This window comes from Felis catus, chromosome A1 (genome assembly GCF_018350175.1).
Source record: "Felis catus isolate Fca126 chromosome A1, F.catus_Fca126_mat1.0, whole genome shotgun sequence".
Lineage (NCBI taxonomy): Eukaryota > Metazoa > Chordata > Mammalia > Carnivora > Felidae > Felis > Felis catus.
The window spans coordinates 21,593,921-21,614,152 of NC_058368.1; the positions used below are offsets into that span (position 1 = coordinate 21,593,921).

The window sequence follows — 20,232 nt, forward strand, 5'->3', positions numbered from 1 at the left end:
CAAAAGCATAGCTAGAAATGCAAGTGAGATCTTGGATGAGTTTTGATAAAATACATTAAATCAATAACTTCTTTTAGAAAATGTAAAAACACTAGATATGATTGTGAGGAGAAATCTGCAATCAAAACTCTAGAATTTCCCTGTACACAGATATAACCAAACAGAGAACTCATAAATGGAATATAATCAGCTACCACTTATATTAATTTGCACTAATTATGCAACCTGGCAGGGAAATACTGTTGGGAGCTAATTGGGCTGTTCATGTGAATGAGTAGAAACATAATAGTAGAATCAATTAACTATTGTTCTTCCATTTACTGAATAAGATATGAGATCCCCTTTCAGCTTGCTCTTTTAAAATAACTGTGACAAAATTATTGAAATAGTGGGTATAAACACAAAATAATGTTAAATATAATTAGCAAAATAAATGAAATCACACACTATCTATCCAAGAGTTCTCTAGAAATTTAAAGGAAAAGTCCCAGTATTGGCTGAAATGTGTAATCTGTGGTTATATAGGAATCATTACAACATAGTCATTCAACAATTGTATCATTTATGTGTGTTTCATAAATACGGTAGTCCTGCCCTCAGGGAGCTCTACTAATTGCAGTTCGTAAGTTTGGCACTCTAGAATACCACAGATATATTGGTAAATGGAAAAAAAAAGTTGTTAAATATTTCTGTGTGTAATACGAGCCAATAAAAACCTGGGGTCTAGGAAAAAGTATGAAGTAGTATACACCAAAATATTATATCTTGGAAATAGGATTACAGGAAACTGTCTCTTTTATTGATAAATTTATCTGGTAAATTGTTACTTGATACTGTGACAGGCACTAGCAGAAGCCTGATGCCCAGACCCAGGAAAGTTAATAGTGGTAATGAAACTGCATGTGCAGTAGACCAGTTCTAGTAGATACTACATTTTTTTTTTTAATTTTTTTTCAACGTTTTTATTTATTTTTGGGACAGAGAGAGACAGAGCATGAACGGGGGAGGGGCAGAGAGAGAGGGAGACACAGAATCGGAAACAGGCTCCAGGCTCTGAGCCATCAGCCCAGAGCCTGACGCGGGGCTCGAACTCACGGACCGTGAGATAGATCGTGACCTGGCTGAAGTCGGACGCTTAACCGACTGCGCCACCCAGGCGCCCCTAGATACTACATTTTTAAAAGGACAGTGATAAACTAGTGAAGGCTACCAGGCTACTGAGGTTCTGCTTAATCCATGAATGAATGGATGATTATGGGAATGTTAGAAGAAAATACTCAATTCACTGGGCTGTTGAAGCCACAGTGACTTGTCAGATGCTGATCATCATAAGAAGGAGGCTAGAAATAAAGCCAAAAAATTCTGTAGATTCATCTGTGTGATTCTCACAAATGTATTTCAGGAAAGGCAATCATAGATGTGTTTCTGATACCTCATCATTCATCACCTGAAAAAAATGGGTAGATTTATTCTCTGTTGCCCTGGAGGCTGAATTATTTGGAAGGTACAAGGAAGCAGATTGCAGTTTAAGATGGGAAAGAACTCTATTCACCACTGAAATTGCTGCCTTGCAAAGAAATGGACTTCTGTTCCCTGGAATTGTTCTAACAGTTGTTTTAAAATGTAGGGTTTTTTACTGAGGTATGGTGGGCCAACAGATCAGGGGATGACTGCCCTTGAAAAAGCTAATTTGTTACAGTTCCCAAGAGGAAAGGACACACCATGCCACACAGGCACACACAGGTAAGCGTCAGGTTAGGTCAGGAGGCAGAAGGAACAAGGGGAAAGCAAGGTGTGAGCCTTTATTGTGGTTTCCGTGTTCAAGACAGGGTAAACACACTTAGGATTTGCTACTTTGAATAGGTTCAGCAGGCTCTGGGGTATAGAGGCTGTCTCAAATTGTCTGGTACCTTGCCCTGTGGTGATTAGGACAGGGGAGTATTGACAGGGCAGTGTATGAGCCAGATAGAGGAGGTGGGGCTCTGGATTGGTTGGTTTGTAAATGAAAGGCAGGATCCTGGCTGTCTCTAGGAATTAGCTAGCTGGGGGTGGGGCTGTGCCTCCCCTGTCAGTAAGGCCCCCAGATGCCAAAGCATCAAGAATACAGGAAATAAGAGCATGTAATGAATACACAGGCTGGTTTACATAAATCATAAATATGGTTCCTGCTTGGTTAGAGGCTGAAGTAGCTGTTTTCTAAAACTGTGATTTGAATTCATTCAGACTGTTGCCAAGTCTCCAAATAAGTTAAACTGAAAACAAAGAAATGGGAGATGTAAGAGTTCCAGGGATCTATACTGGGACTTGTCATATTAACTTTGTGTTAATTCTGGAAAGGGGAGATGATGTTAAAGTTCATTTAGGAACATAGTGCCAGCTTGACAGGGTAAGCCAGAGTTCTCACACAGTTTTGTGAGTAGACAACAGTGACTTACAAGTGATGAACAAAAAAAACTGTGAGGTTTAGGGATAAATAGACAAAACTATGTGTACCATGGTCTCCTATGTATTATTTAAGCTCAGAAAGAGATCTCTATAGCTACCATTCCAGGGTGTGGTCACAAAAGTATCTCTAAAATGCAACCATTAGGAAGGGGGTTGAAAATTAAGCAGAGGATTTTACCAACCATTATAAGAAACAAAACACAAAATTTGTCTCTCTTTAACCTATGTATGGTTTACTTATCGCATTTCAGGTGAAAGGGTGGGTTGAAGAAAACCCAAAGAAAAATAGCACAAGTGACCAAGAGAAGGCCAGCCACTAGACGTGTAGGCCTGTCAGTCTGGAAGTCAAGGCTGAGAATGAATATTATCCAAATCCATAAAATCAGGGTGAGTATGGATGGTTAGGGTAGGTTAAACTTGGATTTCCTGACCAAATTCCTGAGTGCTAATAATTAAGGCAGCAACCCTTAAAACTTGAGAAAGAAATACTTAGAGGCAAAAAGGTTTATGCTGTGTAAGAAACAGGGATTTTTCTACCCAGAGGTGGTATAGGGAGAGATAGTTTCAAAACTGAGTTTTAGGTGTTTTTAAGTTTATTTATTTATTTTGAAAGAGAGAGAGAGAGAGAGAGCACAAACAGGGGAGAGGCAGAGAGAGGGAGAGAGAGAGAATCCCAAGCAGCACAGAGCTGGATGCAGGGGTTTTAACTCATGAATCATGAGATCGTGACCTGAGCAGAAATCAAGAGTCAGAGGCTTAACCGATTGAGCCACCCAGGCGCCCCTTGAAATGGAGTTGTTAAGCAACAAGAAATACTGGAAGCTATTTGTGTTAATTCTCACTTCACACATGGGCAAAGTGGCCCAAGAGAGATTAGGTGTCTTGGCCTAGGTGACACAGTTAGCAAAATCCAGGTAATCCAACTTTCATTAATAAACATAAGCACTCTGTCAGGCATTGTACAAAGTTCACTCTACCCTGCCATGTGATAAGATAAATCCATTAGCAATCTCTAGAGGTTTCTAAAGAGTTTTTGATAGAAGCTAGAAATTTAGTAAAATATCATTTTTAACACTGACAGCATGAAAGACAGGTTAGCAGCCTTATAAAACATATCTTCATACTTACTGTCTGAGACAAAGACAGGATAGACCATTAGGTAGTATTCATATTTGATCACCCTTATTTAATGCTTGGTACTTGTAAAGCTGCCAGAAATGAAGAAATAAATATCTACCTTTTTGATATCTATGTGACAGCTCTCTATCAGCACAAATAAACAGCAGTTAATGATTCACCCACTGTCATCCCTGGGTTATGTGCAGACATGGAGGTGTGGCCTCAAAGACTGATAAGGCATTTTATTTTTCTCCTGTGTTATATCCTTGTAATTAGATGGGACTATGTACACTGAAGCTTGGAAAATCCATAGTACTTTAATGAAGTTTGCTATGATATATGTTCTTTAGTTGTCATTTCGGAATTTTTTCCTAGACCCTGTTCCTCCCATTAGAAGTATCTTTAGAAAAGCCTCATTTTTTGCTGGATTTTACAGATTCAGATTTTATGAAGATTCAACCCCAAAGCTCCTTTTTGATTTTCACTTTTGAAGAACACTTTAAAGCAAATATAATAATATAAATTAAATTATAGGGAAAAGGTTTAAACTCATCACAAAAACAGTTTTCCAACATCTTGGAAGTATATATCTTCATATAAGCAATTGTCATGCTATCATAAAACTGTTCCTACCTGTTGGATAGGGATCTTGAAAAACAAGATAGTATAACTTAAGTATTCCACAGCTCTTCTCAGAAATGATGGTGGAAACTGAGTAAGCTCTTGAAATCTCATTATACAGTAAGTTTTCTTTTTGATTATTTTTGTAGGACTGACCTTATTCATTTGACAAGTATTTTTCAGCATCTACGGTGTGCCAAGCACAGGGCCAGGAGATGTGAAGACGAGTAAGACCGTCTTCACCTTCAAAGACATGCATGACTATGCTCATGGCTCTGCAGCAGTTTTACTCGACCAGGAATAATAACAGAAGGAAATTGACATAGGTGTGTCTTTTCCAGCAATACAGTGAAACTCATTTCATGGTAACAATAGACTAGAATCCTTGGGATTTATTTTACGCACCTTTATTTGGGAAATTTGGGTTGTTAACCAACATATATATGCCCATTAAGATAAGTGTGCTCTTGGCCCCCTTTACCTATTTCGCCCATCCCCCGCACTCACCTCCCCTCTTGTAACCCTCTGTTTGCTCTCTATAGTTAAGAGTTTACTTTTTTATTTGTCTCTCTTTTTTTTTCTTTGTACAGTTGTTTTTTTTCTTAAATTGCACATATGAGTGAAGTCACATGGTATTTGTCTTTCTCTGACTTTCTTATTTCGCTTAGCATTATAGTCTCTGGATTCATCCGCATTGTTGCAAATTGCAAGATTTCATTCTTTTTCATGGCTGAATAATATTCCTCTGTGTGTGTGGTGTGTTTGTGTGTGTGTGTACACACATATATACCACATCTTTATCCGTTCATCTATTGCTGGACACTTAGGCTGTTTCCATAATTTAACTATTATACATAATGCTGCAATAATCACAGGGGGTATATCCCTTTGAATATATTGTTTTTGTATTCTTTGGGTAAATACTTAGTAGTGCAATTATTGCATCATAGGGTAGTTCTATTTTTAATTTTTTGAGGAACCTCCATACTGTCTTCCACTGCACAAGTCTGCATTCCCACCAACAGTGCACAAGGGTTCCTTTTGTTCCACATCCTCACCAACACTTGTTTCTTGAATTTTTTATGTTAGCTATTCTGACAGGTGTGAGATGTTCTCTCAATGTGGTTTTGATTTGCTTTTTCCTGATAATGAGTGATGTTGCACATCTTTTCATGTGTCTGTTGGCCATCTGGTATGTTTTCCTTGGAGAAATGTCTGTTCATGTCGTCTGCTCATTTTTTAATTGGAGTATTTGGTTTGGGGATATTGAGCTTTAGAAGTTCTTTATAGATTTTGGATACTAACCCTTTACCAGATGTGTTATTTATAAATATCTTCTCCCATTTAGTAGGTTGTCTTTTAATTTTGTTGATTGTTTCCTTCACTGTATAGAAGCATTTTATTTCGTTGTAATCCCAATGTTTATTTTTGCTTTTGTTTTTCTTGCCTCAGGAGACATATCTAGAAAGATATTGTTATGGATGATGCCAGAGAAATTACTACCTGTGTTCTCTTCTAGGATTTTTATGGTTCAGGTCTCACATTAAGGTCCTTAATACATTTTGAATTTATTTTTGTGTATGTTATAAGAAAGCAGTCCAATTTCATTCTTTTGTTTGTAGCTGTCCAATTTTCCCAACACTCTTTGTTGAAGAGTCTGTCTTTTCTCAATAGGTATTCTTCTCTGCTTTGTCAAAGATTAATTGACTGTGTAATTGTGGGTTCATTTCTGTCCTTTCTATTTTGTTGTATTGTTCTGTGTCTATTTTTGTGCCAGTACCATACTATTTTGATTACTATAGCCTTGCGATATAACTTTAAGTCTGGAATTGTGATACCTTTGGTTTTTTGGGTTTTTTTCTTTAGCAAGATTGCTATTGGCTATTTTGGGTCTTTTGTGGTTCCATACAAGTTTTAGAATTGTTTGTTCTAGTTCTATTAAAAAAATGCTGTTAGTATTTTGATAGGGATTGCATTAAGTGTGCAGATTGCTTTGAGTAGTATGGACATTTTGGCAATATTCTTTCAATCCAGGAGCATGAAATATCTTTCCATTTGTTTGTGTCACTTTCCATTTCTTTCATCAGTGTTTTTTCTTTAAGTTTATTTATTTATTCTTAGTAATCTCTACACCAGCGTGGGGCTGCAACTCATGACCCTAAAATCAAGAGTTTCATGCTCTTCCAATTGAGCCAGCCAGGTGCCCCGGCCATCAATGTATTATAGTTTTCAGAGTATAGGTCTTTCACCTCTTTGGTTATGTTTACCTCAGGTATTTTATTATTTTTTACTGCAATTATACATGGGATTGTTTTCTTAATTTCTCTTTCTGCTACTTCATTATTGGTGTATAGAAATGCAATGGATTTCTGGACATTGATTTTGTATCCTTTGACCTTACTGAATTCATTTATCAGCTCTAGTAGTTTTTTGGTGGAGTCTTTAGGATTTTCTATATATAGTTTCATGTCATCTGCAAAGAGTGAAAATTTTACTTCTTCCTTACCAGTTTGTATGCCTTTTATTTCTTTTTGTTGCTTATTTCTGAGGCTAGGACGTCCAGTACTATGGTGAATAAAAGTGGTCAGAGTGGACATCCTTATCTTGTTCCTGATCCTAGAGGGAAAGCTCTCAGTTTTTCCTCATTGACTATGATATTAGCTGTGGGTTTTTCATATGTGACCTTTGTTATGTTGAGGTGTGTTCTCCCTAACCCTACTTTGTTCAGGGTTTTTATCATGAATGGATGTTGTACTTTGTCATACGCTTTTTCTGTGTCTATAAAATGACCATATGGTTCTTATCCTTTCTGATGTGAGGTACCACATTGATTGATTTGCAAATAGTGAACCACCCTTCCAACCCAGGAATAAATCCCACTTGACTGTGGTAAATGTTTTTTTTAGTGTATTGTTGGATTCTGTTTGCTAGTATTTTGTTGAGGATTTTTTGCATCTCTGTTCATCAAAGATACTGGCCTGTATTTCTCTTTTTTTGTGATGTCTTTATTGCTTTTGGAATCAGTGTAATGCTGGCTTCTTAGAATGAATTTGGAAGTTTTCCTTCCTTTTCTATTTTTTGGTAAAGTTTGAGAAGAATAGGTGTTAACTCTTCTTTAGATGTTTAGTAGAATTCACCTGTGAAGCCACCTGATACTGGGCTTTTGTTTGTTGGAAGTTTTTTGATTACTGATTTAATTTCATTGCTGGTAATCAGTCTGTTCAGATTTTCTATTTCTTCCTGCTTCAGTTTTGGTAGGTTATGTTTCTAGGAATTTATCCATTTCGTCTAGGTTGTTCAATTGTTGGCATATAATTTTTCGTAATACTCTGTTACAATCCTTTGTATTTCTGTGGTGTCATTAACCAACATATTTAATTTGAAGAACTCTCTTGTTCCTTGCACAAAATAAAGTTTTTAAGAAACAGTGATTCAGAAGTCTTTTTGCCATAAAAAATGGGAAAAATGAAGATTTAAAGCCCACGGAAGGCAGCTCTATACAAGCACAATTTCTTGAGTAATTATTGTAAAAACTCTACCTTTGCTTTAATTATCTGAGTAACTGCTTCAATCTTCATTATATATTGATTATTTAAAGATGACTACTGATTCATGTGTGATAGATATGCCTTGGAGTAAAATATGGATCTAATATGTTACTAATGATATATTTTATTCTGTTTTATTGGCCAATAAAAATTGGCCACTTGGTATTTGGAGATAATGTGTGGTTAAGCTTTTCAACTGATCTACTAATCAACACAGTGTTTCTCAAAGTGTGTTTCAGAGAACACCAGTTCTAGAGGATGTTAATAGACATTGTGCAAAAATGGTTCAAGGTCTAACTACCTTAGGAAATATATCTATTTCCTATGGAACTTGAGAAAACCAGCTTGTGACCAAGAGAAGGAGATAGGATGTATAACATTACCTAAACATTTAATCAAAGAACTCCTTTTCTTAGGAACAGGGTGTTGTGCAATACTTTGGCAAATACTTATCTAGTGAATTCAGGTTGTTTGGGAAGATAGTTGAAAGTTGATTGTGTAGGTAAAGATATTATAACTTATTTCTGCATTTCAGAGGGACCACAGAAGAAGGTGAAATTGATTGAGCATGGTGGGCGAGGCACTGTTCTGACAACTTTACATACATTCCCTTGTTTAACATTCAGAACAACCTTATGAAGTAGCTACAGTCACCATCATTTTAAAACTGTCCACATTCGGGGCGCCTGGGTGGCGCAGTCGGTTAAGCGTACGACTTCAGCCAGGTCACGATCTCGTGGTCCGTGAGTTCGAGCCCGCGTCAGGCTCTGGGCTGATGGCTGAGAGCCTGGAGCCTGTTTCCGATTCTGTGTCTCCCTCTCTCTCTGCCCCTCCCCTGTTCATGCTCTGTCTCTCTCTGTCCCAAAAATAAATAAACGTTGAAAAAAAAATCTTTTTTAAATAAAAAAAATAAAAAATAAAAAAAAACTGTCCACATTCATATGGCCAAGAAGTGGCAGAATGTGGGTTCAAACCCACTATACTTAACTACTCCCCTATATGGCATTTCTAGGACTGGTTATAGGTCTAACCTTCCCAAAGCTGTCTAGCCTTGCACCAGTGTTAACAGAGTTCAGTGTTCAGTGTTAACAGAGTGCTTTTTTGAATGTTCTCTTGTCCTTGTAGGGCTTATACCCAATGGGTACTCTACCTTTCCTAGCTTCTCATAGGTATTATCACTTGTTTATTTTTCTAGATAACCTGCAGAATAATTTATCATGTTCCAAAAATAAAACAAAAATTTTGTTGTGGCTTTCATTGTGTTAAAACTCTAAATTAATAGGAGGAAAATTGACATTTTATGATATTCAGTCTTTTTGTCCATTAATATGATTTCCTTTCAATCTTTCAATCTCGGGTCTTCTGAGGCAGTTTTATAGTTTTCTTCAAGTGCATTTTAAGTAACGCAAACTTATTTAGAGATGAACAAAACCCATCTTCCAAAACTCATCTCAGTCCTATAATGTTTACCTCACCTTTGGCCCTCTCTTCATCCCATGCTTTACCCCTAACTGTATGTCCCCTTCTCTAATCCTTGACAGACATTTGAAGTCTTATTCTACTATTTGATGCTGATATTTATGCTGCTGCTTCTATCCCCAGAAATTCTCCAGCAAGGCAGGACCCCTCAGGATTCCTTTTACCTCTACCAATCGTCTAGAGCAGATCTCATTTTCCCTGCGTCTCCTTCCTGTTCCACCCCGATTTCACAGCATTACTGACCTGACCCCTACCCTGCAGGCTCTTCCATTGTTGGAATGCTGCCCCCACTTATTTCTTGGCTCTGCACCTCCCCTTGGAGGTTTCCTCTTCCACTTCCTTCCCTCACCAAACCAGACAAGAGCTGTGACCTAAACAACTCTACCTCCCCATCTTCTACCTGGCCCACATGGTAGAATTTCAACAGATGTTTCGTCTCTTCCCCTGAAGTCCCATCGACAGAGATGGCGCAACTGGCTTTTTAAAATAAAATAATACTTGTGTTCATTTTCTCCACCGTTGAAAGGATCATGACTCCCACCTAATTTTCATCCAAATATACATAAAGCACAAGGGATGCTTTTAGGAAGGCAGGAGGGAAAGTGGTGTTGGCAAAGCAGCAGAACAAGATAGCAGTTCATTTGTACACATAGCCGGAAGTTGATTGTTGTTCATAGTTCGGAAAGTGGCTCATCACTACTGTGTTACCAGAACATTATCATTATATTTAAATAGGTGAGGTTTTAAACTTTATATATACTCCTAAGTAAGGTTTCATTTTGCTTTAGGATAGTTCTAGAGATTTCTGTTAATTCACATCTGATAGAATCTCTTGTTTTTCTCTAATAGAACACTTCTGTCATTTGACAATTAAATCCAATAAACTAAATAAAGGATAGTAACAGCAGTATTTCTGGCTTCTTCCATGTCCATCTATCTGTAAGAATGTAATCATTAGTTGACATTTACTGAGTGCCCAGTGTTTATGAGTGAGCTAAGCATTGCAAGGAGATATAAAAAGAGACGTGTGATTCTTGTCCTTTAAAAGCTGACATTTGTGGTGTGGAGGGGTGGGGTGGATGCCAACAGAGAGCTCCTAAATAATTTTTTAAGCCTCTGCTTAAAGACCCAGCCCCAGAGAATGCATGAAAGGAAGGTTTTCAACCAGCCTTTGCATAGGGAAACAGAAAATCCCAAGAAAGTGTTCCCTCGATTGATACAATTGTCCATTTTCCTCATTGAGTCATAGACTTAATGGATGGAAACCAGATAATCATTTTACCATCAGTGTAGAGAGTGCAGGAACTGAGTGTGGAAATGAGGGGGCGAGTCATTTACTTCGTCTCATCTACAAGGAAGAGGTATGGATGCTTCAGCATCTTTACACATCAGCTATTTCAAAGTTCTGAAAATAAACCACCATCATCTTTCCCCCCAGACCACTTCAGCTGCCTCCTGACTGGACATCATACCCATTCCTGCCCAGTGAGCAAACAAATGAATATCTGATGGGTCTCTTAAACCTTCAATCTATCAACTATAATAGGTACTTGGCTCAATCTGATTAAGAAAAACAAACATGAGGGGCACCTGGGTGGCTCAGTTGGTCAAGTGTCCAACTCTTGATTTCAGCTCAGATCATGATCTCACAGTTTGTGAGTTTGATCCTACCCCCCATCCTGATTGGACTCTGCGCTGTCAGCACAAAGCCTGCTTGTGTGTGTGTGCTCTCTCTCTCTCTCTCTCAAAGTAAATAAACTTAAAAAAAAAAGTGAATATATTCTGGTTATTGCCAGAAAGAAACATCTCCACAAGTTTGTTTCAGCTAGTCTGCCCAGAAGCTTTTGCTGAGTCTCTCCAAGGGATGTGTCAGGTGCTAGGCTGGCCCTGGGTATGTAGCTTAATAAGAAGTAATGCTCTCTGCCTCTGAGTTGCTTACAGAGTCATTGGGACTAGAGATTTGAAAAGAGGTCATCATGGTGTGATGGTGCAAGAAAAGTGTAATGGGGACACAGTAGGAGGCAGTTACCTTTTTCTTTCTTGCAGTGGGAGAAGGAATAGAACTAGGCTTTGAGAGACAAACATTCTAAGCAGAGGAGACAATGTGCACAGGCACCAAGCCTGGTCTGGGAACGCAAGCAGCAACAGGGGAATGCCAGAAGGGCAGCTGAATCCAGCAGTGAAGGGTCTTATATTCAAAGCTAGGGAGATGATCCTTTATCCCATGGCTGGGGAGCCAAGGAGGACTTTACACAAGGGAAATTGAGTAATTCTAGCAGCAGTGTAAATGATGATTTGGAGTAGGGTAAGAGTAGAGGGCAGGGAGGCCAGTGGGAGGCTGTGGCCAAGGTCCATCTGGAGATATTGATGGTCTAAGTCAGTGCCTTAATTCCGGGAAATGATGGGAATGGTAACAGGGCCTGCAACGTGCTTCATTAATTCACTGAAAGAAAGATTTATTCTCCATCGTTTTCAAGAACACTCTCCATTAATTCATATGATCAGCCACCAGAAAGATGCAAATCAAAACAACAATGAGATACTATTTCACACCCACAAGGATGGTTGTAATCAAACGCAAAGATAATAAGTGTTGGCAAAGGTATGGAGAAAGCAGAACCCTCATACACTGCTGGTGGGAATGTAAAATGGTGCACTGCTTTGGAAAAGTATGGCTCTTCCTTAAAAGGTTAACATAGAATTAACAATGACCCAGCAAATCCACTCCTAGGTATATGCCCAAGAGAAATTGAAAAATATGTGCACACAAAAACTTATATATGAATGTCCATCGCCACATTATTCATAATCGTCCAAAAAGTGGAAACAACCCAAAGGTTTATATCTTAGTCAGTTTGGGCTGCTACAACAAATTATCATAGATTGAGTGGTTTAAACAACAGAAACTTATTTCTCACAGTTCTGGAGGCTTGCAAATCTAAGATCGTGGTTGGATTCTGATGAGAATCCTCTACTTGGTTTGCAAATGGTCATCTTCTCATTATATCCTCCTAGGGGTTGAGAGAGAGGGAGTAAGCTCTTGTATGCCTCTTTTTATAAGGGCACTAATCCTATCAAGAGCTCCACCCTCATGACCTAATTATCTCCCAAAGACCCCACCTCCAAACACCATCACATTGTAGATTAGTCTTCCACATATGAATTTGGCGGGAACACAAGCATTCAGTCCTTGGTTGTCCAAAGCTGATGAATGAATAAATAAATGTGGTATATCCATATGAGGGAATATTACTTGGGAACAAAGGAAAGGAAGTACTGACACGTGCTATAACATGGATGAACCTTGAAAACATTAACACTAAGTGAAAGAGGCCGATCAGTCACCAAAGACTACGTGTTGTATGACTCCATTTATGTGAAATGTCCAGAGTAGGCAAATCTGCAGAAACAGGTAGATTAGTGGTTGCCTGGGCCTAGGGAGGAAATGAGGCAGGGAATGATAAAGGGAATGTTTCTTTCTGGTGGGAGGCAAATATTCTAAAATTAATTGTGCTGATGGTTGCACAACTCTGTAAATAAACTAAAAACGATTGAATTGTATACTTTAAATGAATAAGATATATGGCATATGAATTAGATCTCAATAAAGTTGTTACCCAAAAAAAGGGCAAAAATGTTACATACTAATTATGGAAAGAGAAAATATAAGTAAAACTAGTGTAATCTTTTCCACCAATTCATAGTATGAAAAAGTCTATCTTTCCTTCTCCAGATGATCACTCCATCCCTTTGGAGACCATACTTCTCACCAAAAAACCTGGGGCTGATACATGCAAAGGGACAGTCCTTCCCAGTGCCAAAAGAGAGCATTAGAGCCCAAGTCACCACTTCTCCATGCTCCTGCTCTTGAGGCTGGATCCATGGAGTTACAGTTCTTGGGGAGTAAGACCACAGAGGTAAAGTGCCATTTTCATCACACCATATCAAGGTTACATACTATCAACATCACTTGTCACTGTTGATGTTGACCTTGGTCACCTGACTAAGGTAGTGTTTTGTCAGGTTTCTCTACTGTAAAGCTACTCTTTTCCCCCCTTTCCATACTGTACTCTTTGGAAGGAAGTCATTCTGTACAGCCCACACTTAGAGTGGGGAGTTATGTTCCACCTACTTGTGGGCAGAATAGATTTGCAGAGAATAGATTTGGGAGATATGTCCATTCTCCCTGTACTAGTGAGGGTTCTTCAGAGAAATAGAACCAATAGGAGATGATTAGATAGATAGATAGATAGATAGATAGATAGATAGATGATAAATAGAATATAAAGATATACACATACAGAGAGAGAGGGAGAGATTATGAGAAATTGGCAATTATGGAGTTTGGCAAGTCCCAGGATCTACAAGGTGAGTTTGGCCACCGGGAGACAGAGGAGGCCTGATAGTAAATAGTTCTGATCTGAGTCTGAAGGCCTGAAACAATGTTTCAGTTTCAGTCTGAAGGCAAGAAAAGAGCCTTTTTCCTAGTTCAAAGGTTGTCATATATGAAGAGTTCTCTCTTACTTGGAGGAAGGTCGACATTCTACTGATTGGATGAATCCCTCCTACCTTAAGGAGGATAATCTGCTTTACTCCGTCTACCAATTTAAATGCTAATCTTACCCAAAAATACCTTCATAGAAACATCCAGAATAAATTTTAACCAAATATCTGGGTACCCCATAGCCTAGCAAATTGACACATAAAATTAATCATCACAAGTCCACACTTTGTAGGCATGGCACCCATATGCATCTCCTTAAACCATACTTAATCTCCAAATAAAGACAATAGCAAAGTCATAATTCCACCAAACACAATACAACTATCTTGCATACAGCTGAAAACACACCAACCCCTTATCCAGAAGAAGAGATAAAGTCCTTGAGTAATGTTTACTCTTCTCCTTGGTATCCTATAGCTTAAATATTCATGAAAACTATACTCCTTGTTTCTCTAGCTGGTCATATGGTTGTAGCTGGTATTTATAACTACTTTCTTCTACTACCCATTCTGTATTCCCTTTACCCTCAGCAAGCCCCTCAGTTGGCCATGGTTCTTTACCTGATGGAGCGACCCAAACCTTCATTCTTGAAGGATCTGGGCCATTAATTGTCCAGCCTGGATTGGGTTGTAGATTTCCCTTTACCTTAACCATTGGGCATGGTAGTACTAAGAGACACCGAAAGGGATCTCCTATACTCCAGACATACTCTTTCTTACACTCCATATGGAGTAGCAGTCAAGGTTCCCCTTGGTAGTGAAGATCTGTCACCCCAGCCAGCACCATAACTCCCTTCTTTGCTTGTTGATTCAAAGGCATGAGGAGCCCAAGTGGCTGAGCAGCCGTCTTAACTTTCAGTTCAGTGGACTCATTGTTGTGTCTTTTGGTGGAAGCATTCTTCCCGTTAGAACTAAAGCCTCTAGACCAGCAAAGCATAGGTTGTGGGAATAGGAAGCAAAAAGCTTTGTTAGTGGGTCACTAGGGGTAATATAAGTGGTGCCACTTGCATTTCCACCCCTTGATTCCTGGATTCATGAATGCTGGCTAGGGGACAAACAGCATCACATATTGGATGCTGATTCGCAGCATGTACAGCTTTCTGGGGAGCCTTGCCCCAGCCCTGCAAGGTATTTCCAACTAGCTGGTGCTGTAACTGAGTCTTCAAAAGGCCATTCCACCATTCTATCAAGCCAGCTACTTCATGGGGGTGGGGGTGGGGTGCGGTGAGGAGGGGAACATGGTAAGACCAGTGAATCCCTGAGCAGGGACCCGCTGCTGTACTTAATTTGCTGTTGAGTTCCATGATGAGAAGCAATGCTGTGTGGAATACCATGATGGTGGATGAGGCTTTCTGTAAGTCCATGGATATTAATTTCAGCAGAAACATTGCAGGCAAAGAAAGCAAACTCATATCCAGAGTAAGAACCTAGTCCAGTAAAAACAAAACACTGCTCCTCCCATGATGGAAGCAGTCCAGTATAATCAGGCTACCACCAGGTAACTGGCTAATCACCCTGGAAAATCATTTCCTGTTGGAGGCTCAGTATTGGTTTCTGCTGCTGACAGATTGGGCCGTCAGTGGTGACCAAAGCCAGGTCAGCCTTGGTGAGTGGAAGCCCATGTTGCTGAGCCCATGCATAACTTCCATCCCTACCACCATAGCCACTTTGTTCATGAGCCCTCTAGGTGATATGACAGAGCCTCTCTTTGGGGAAAGACAGAATGAGTCATCTTATCCACTTGATTATCAAAATTTGCCTCTGCTATGCTCACCCTCTGGTTAATATTCATATGGGACACAAATATATTCACATTTTTTTCCTATTCAGTGAGGGCTTTCTACATACACTTCCCCAAGTTTCCTTGTCACCAAAGTTTCCAATCATGTTTCTTCCAAGTCCCCGACCATCTAGCCAAACCATTGGCCATAGTCCATGAAGCAGTATATAATCACACATCTGGCCATTCTTCTTCCAAACAAACTGACAACCAGGTGCACTGCCTGAAATTCTGCCCACTGGGAGGGATTCCCTTCACCACTGCCTCCAGGGATGTCCCAGGAAGGGGCCGTAGTTCTATAGCTGTCCACTTTCAGGGGGTGTGGTGCCTTTATATTTCTGCAGAACCACTTGTAAACCAGGCCCAAATCTTCTTTTACTCTGTTACTGATTGTAGGCAAGGCTGGGGAGGTGCAGGCTGGGGGAGAGAAGATAGTCCAGCAGGGGTGAAGACCAAGTACATTTGGTCCTCTTTTTCATGTAACTTACTTGTGCACAATTACAAATATACCACTTCCATTTGATGATGGAGTGCTGCTGTGTATGCCCAGTTTTATGGCTTGGTGGGTCATATAACACCCAGTTCATAATGGGAAGCTCAGGTCTCATGTAAACTTGGTGGCCCATAGTTAAGCATTAAGTCTCTACTAAAGCCCAGTTGCAGGCTGAGAGCTGTTTCCCAAAAGGACAGTAGTTATTTGCAGAAGATGGCAGAGTTTTGATCCAAAATCCTAGGGACTTGTGCTGCGGTTCACCTGTTGGGACCTGCCAAAGTCTCCAAAAGCATCCTTATCTGCCATTGACAACTTAAGCGCCATGGGATCTCCTGGATCATACGGGCCGAGCAGCCGAACTGCTAGTGGGGCTCAGTTTAGACTTGTTGCAGAGCCTTCTGTTGTTCTGGGCCCCACTCCAAACTAGCAGCTTTTTAGGTCACTTGGTGAATGGGCTGGAATAGCACACTCAAATGAAAAATATGTTGTTTCCAAACTCCAAAAAGGCCCCCCAGGTGTTGTGCTTTTTTTTTGGTTGTAGGAGGGGACAGATGCAATTTAAGGAGTTATGCTCTGCCTCCTAGAGGACAGAGTCTCTACATAATTTATTTAGAGTTCTTCTGCACAGGAGATTTGTCTATTTTCCCAATTTTTTTATGTTTATTTTTTATTTTGAGAGAGAGAAGGTGTGTGTGAGTGGGGGAGGGACAGAGGGAGAGAGAGAGAGAGAGAGAGAGAGACTCCCAAGCAGGCTCTGCACTGTCAGCACAGAGCCTGATGGGAGCTCATTCTCACAAACTGTGAGATCATGACCTGAGCCGAAATCAAGAGTCAGACGCTCAACCGACTGAGCCACCCAGGCGCCCCTATTTCTTTATTCAAGTCTTTATGTATGTCAGTACAGGCCCACGGATATTTATTTATATTTTGAGTTATAATCCAATACTATTTGATTTTTTGCCCAAATTGTTCCAGCTTTGGCCATTGGGATCAGTACTTTATAAAGTTCCATAGATGATTTCAATGTGTAACCAAGGCTGAGAACCACTGCTTTAGGTAAAACATCGTTTAGAATTTTACCACCAGGAAAGAAAGCATTGATTTCCCTCAAATCAGGACAGATCCAAAGTGAAAGGAAAAAGAACCACAGATAGAGTCATATGCACCTGTAAATACTAATCTACACCGTCGAAGGGCAGTTAGGAGTTTCTCCTACTCCACTCCCTTTTTTACTGTAGATGGTGAGGATACATAAAATAATACTTGTTTCTTGATTAGGACAAATGTTAAATAAGTGGAGATGGTAGAATTCAGTTCTTGAACCGACAAACTAAGAGCTGCCTAGTTGCCTGGAAAAAGAGAAGACAAGACAGTGACCTCCTGATAACGCCAGTGATTAGAGTTCCAGATGTGTCTCTGCAGAGATGAGTGGTTGTCTTGGGGGAGCCGCCATTTCCAGTGAGTGGTCTTGGCAACAGCAGCCTCAGTAGCTGCACCTTCAGGGAAAGACTCAAAGCTGATTCCAACTAGACTTAAAAGGGCTTTTCCAAGGATCCCTGGCATGCAGAACTAACAACTCAGAAAGTTACTGGTTCGTTATTCTGAGGTAAAATTCCTTTCCCCACATGTGGGCCCAGCCAAAGGGATAGCTCATTTCTAGCCCCAGTAATAATTTGGGATTGCTATCAAGACAGCCAGGCATTTCAGCAACCTTCCAGTAACATTTAACAGCAATGGCTGTTGTATGAATTGGGATGTTTAGCTAAGGAGATACAGCCGAAGGGGAGGGAGTTTTCTTACAACAACTCTGGCATTGTTTTCATAGAACAGTGTTTCTCGGAGTGCCTGGGTGGCTCAGTCGGTTAAGCATCTGACTTCGTCTCAGGTCATAATCTCATGGTCCCTGAGTTTGAGCCCTGTGTTGGGTTCTGTGCTGACAGCTCAGAGCCTGGAACCTACTTTGGATTCTGTGTCTCCCTCTCTCCCCGCCCTTCCCCCATTGGTGCTGTGTCTCTCTGTCTCTCTGTAAATAATAAACATTAAAAAAAAAAAAAGAACAGTTTCTCAAGGTGTGTCCGGAACCAGCAGCATCAGCATCCCCTAAGGACTTGTTGGAAATTCACATTCTCAGATCGCACACCAAACCTACTGAATTAGAAACTCTACGATGGGTTCCAGCAACCTGTGTCCCAACAAGCCCTCCAGGTGATTCTGAGCACACTCAAGTTTGAGTGTCCACTGTCACCGCCCTATAATAAACCCAAGCAATACTAGCTGTCGGTTTCCCTCTTTTCTTGGTGGTTTCTGTAATGGGAAATAGTGACCCAACTAGTCTCAGTGTCTCAGAAGCTCTCCCATCAGTCCTGGGGAAGAGAAGGAACCACCTTTGTATCCCCACAGCCTATGCCTGGCACATGGCAGGTGCTCAGTAAATGTGTACTAGATGAAAGGATGAATGAATAGAAAATAAAAGGCGAAGAATACCTGGAGAGATTCGTGGATGATCTCAATCAGCGTGGTCCTAGAGTGGGGGCTTAGAGACTTTTCACAATGCTACTGCCTAGCCTTTTGGGGTAATCATCAGAGACTGACTCAGAATCTCTAATTGCTCAGCTCTACCACATTGCAGCTACCCTCAGGGACCCCTCAGGACATTGGTGCTCCCCCTAACAAACAGCACTGCCAACTTCCTCTTTCCTTGAACCAGACTGAGCTGAAGAGAAAGGAGAGACGTCGAGAGAGGAGAGAACAGGGGCCTTGATGAACAGGAGGATGTGACCAGGCAGAAGAAGGGATGGCCACCATGGAAGAAAAAAAGCCAGCAGGGAAATAAAAGGTATGCCTCAAGCAAGGCAAAGTGGGTTATTCCAGTAAAAAGGTTCGTAGGACATGTATGCAGAAATGTAACAACTATGCCCACGTATGTCCTGGCCTGGATCTGTGGGATGTCTGGGGAGAAGCCGTGTGTGTGTGTGTGTGTGTGTGTGTGTGTGTGTGTGTGTGTGAGAGAGAGAGAGAGAGAGAGACAGAGACAGAGAGAGAGACACAGAGAGACAGAGAGGGAGAGAGAGAAATCTCCTAACTTTAAAATGTTGGCTCTTACCTGTAGAAGTAGCCAATGGAGGACAAAAGGCATCTGCCAACAGCTGGGTTGCAAGCATCTGTTGGGAAATTTTCAGTTTTTTCCTTAAAAAAATGATTTTTCTAGTTCACATTCATTAGGATGGCTATCACCAAAAAATTGGAAAATAGTCCGTGTTGGCCAGGATGTGGAGAAATAGGAACCCCTGTGCACCGTTTGTGGGAACGTAAAATGGTACAGCCACTTGGAAAACAGTTCGGCAGTTCCTCCAAAAGTTAAATTGCATGGAAATACAATACGATCCAGAAATTTTACTTCTAGGTATATCCTCAAAAGAGTTAAAAGCAGGAAGTCGTATACTTACATATTCACTGTTCATAGCAGCATTACTCACAAGAGCCAAAAGGTAGAAATAATCTAAGTGCCCATCACCAGATGAATGGCTAAACAAAATGTACCTACCGTGGAATATCAGTCAGCCTTCAAATGTAATGAAATTCTGACACATGAATGAACCTTGAAGGCATTGTGGTAAGTGAAATAAACCAGACTCAAAAGGATAAATAGTGTATGATTCTGCTTCTCTGAGGTGCCCAGAATAGGCAAATTCATAGGGACAGAGAGCAGGAAACAGAACACTGGGGACAAGGAGGAAGCAATGAGGAATCGTCGTTTAACGGGTACAGAATGTTGGTTTGGAAAGATGAAATAGTCCTGCAAGTGGATAGTGTGATGTTTGTACATAGTGTGAAGATATTAATGCCACTGAACTATGTACTTAAAATGGTAAATTTTATGTTATTTACATTATTTATTTTAATTATTTAAGTTTATCTTTTTTGAGAGAGAGAACATGCACAAGCAGGGGAGGGGCAGAGAGAGAGGGAGACAGAATCCCAAGCAGCCTCAACACTGCAAGTGCAGAGCCCGATGTGGGGCTCGAACTCACAAACCGTGAGATCACGACCTGAGCTGAAACCAAGAGTCGGACGCTTAACTGACTGAGCCACCCAGGCTCCCCTGTACATTATTTATCTTGGGGCGCCTGGGTGGTGCAGTCGGTTAAGCGTCCGACTTCAGCCAGGTCACGATCTCGCGGTCCGTGAGTTCGAGCCCCGCGTCGCGCTCTGGGCTGACAGCTCAGAGCCTGGAGCCTGTTTCC

At 40.5% G+C, this 20,232-nt stretch overlaps 1 long non-coding RNA gene across 1 annotated transcript; it reads left to right on the forward strand.

Moving 5' to 3' along the window:
- Positions 1 to 1,063: 1,063 nt before the first annotated feature.
- LOC123383999 lies at positions 1,064 to 19,921 on the forward strand. The gene is made up of 3 exons (XR_006594471.1): positions 1,064 to 4,511; positions 12,946 to 13,129; positions 18,696 to 19,921. It is a non-coding gene; the product is annotated as an uncharacterized LOC123383999 (long non-coding RNA).
- The last annotated feature ends 311 nt before the right edge of the window (positions 19,922 to 20,232 follow it).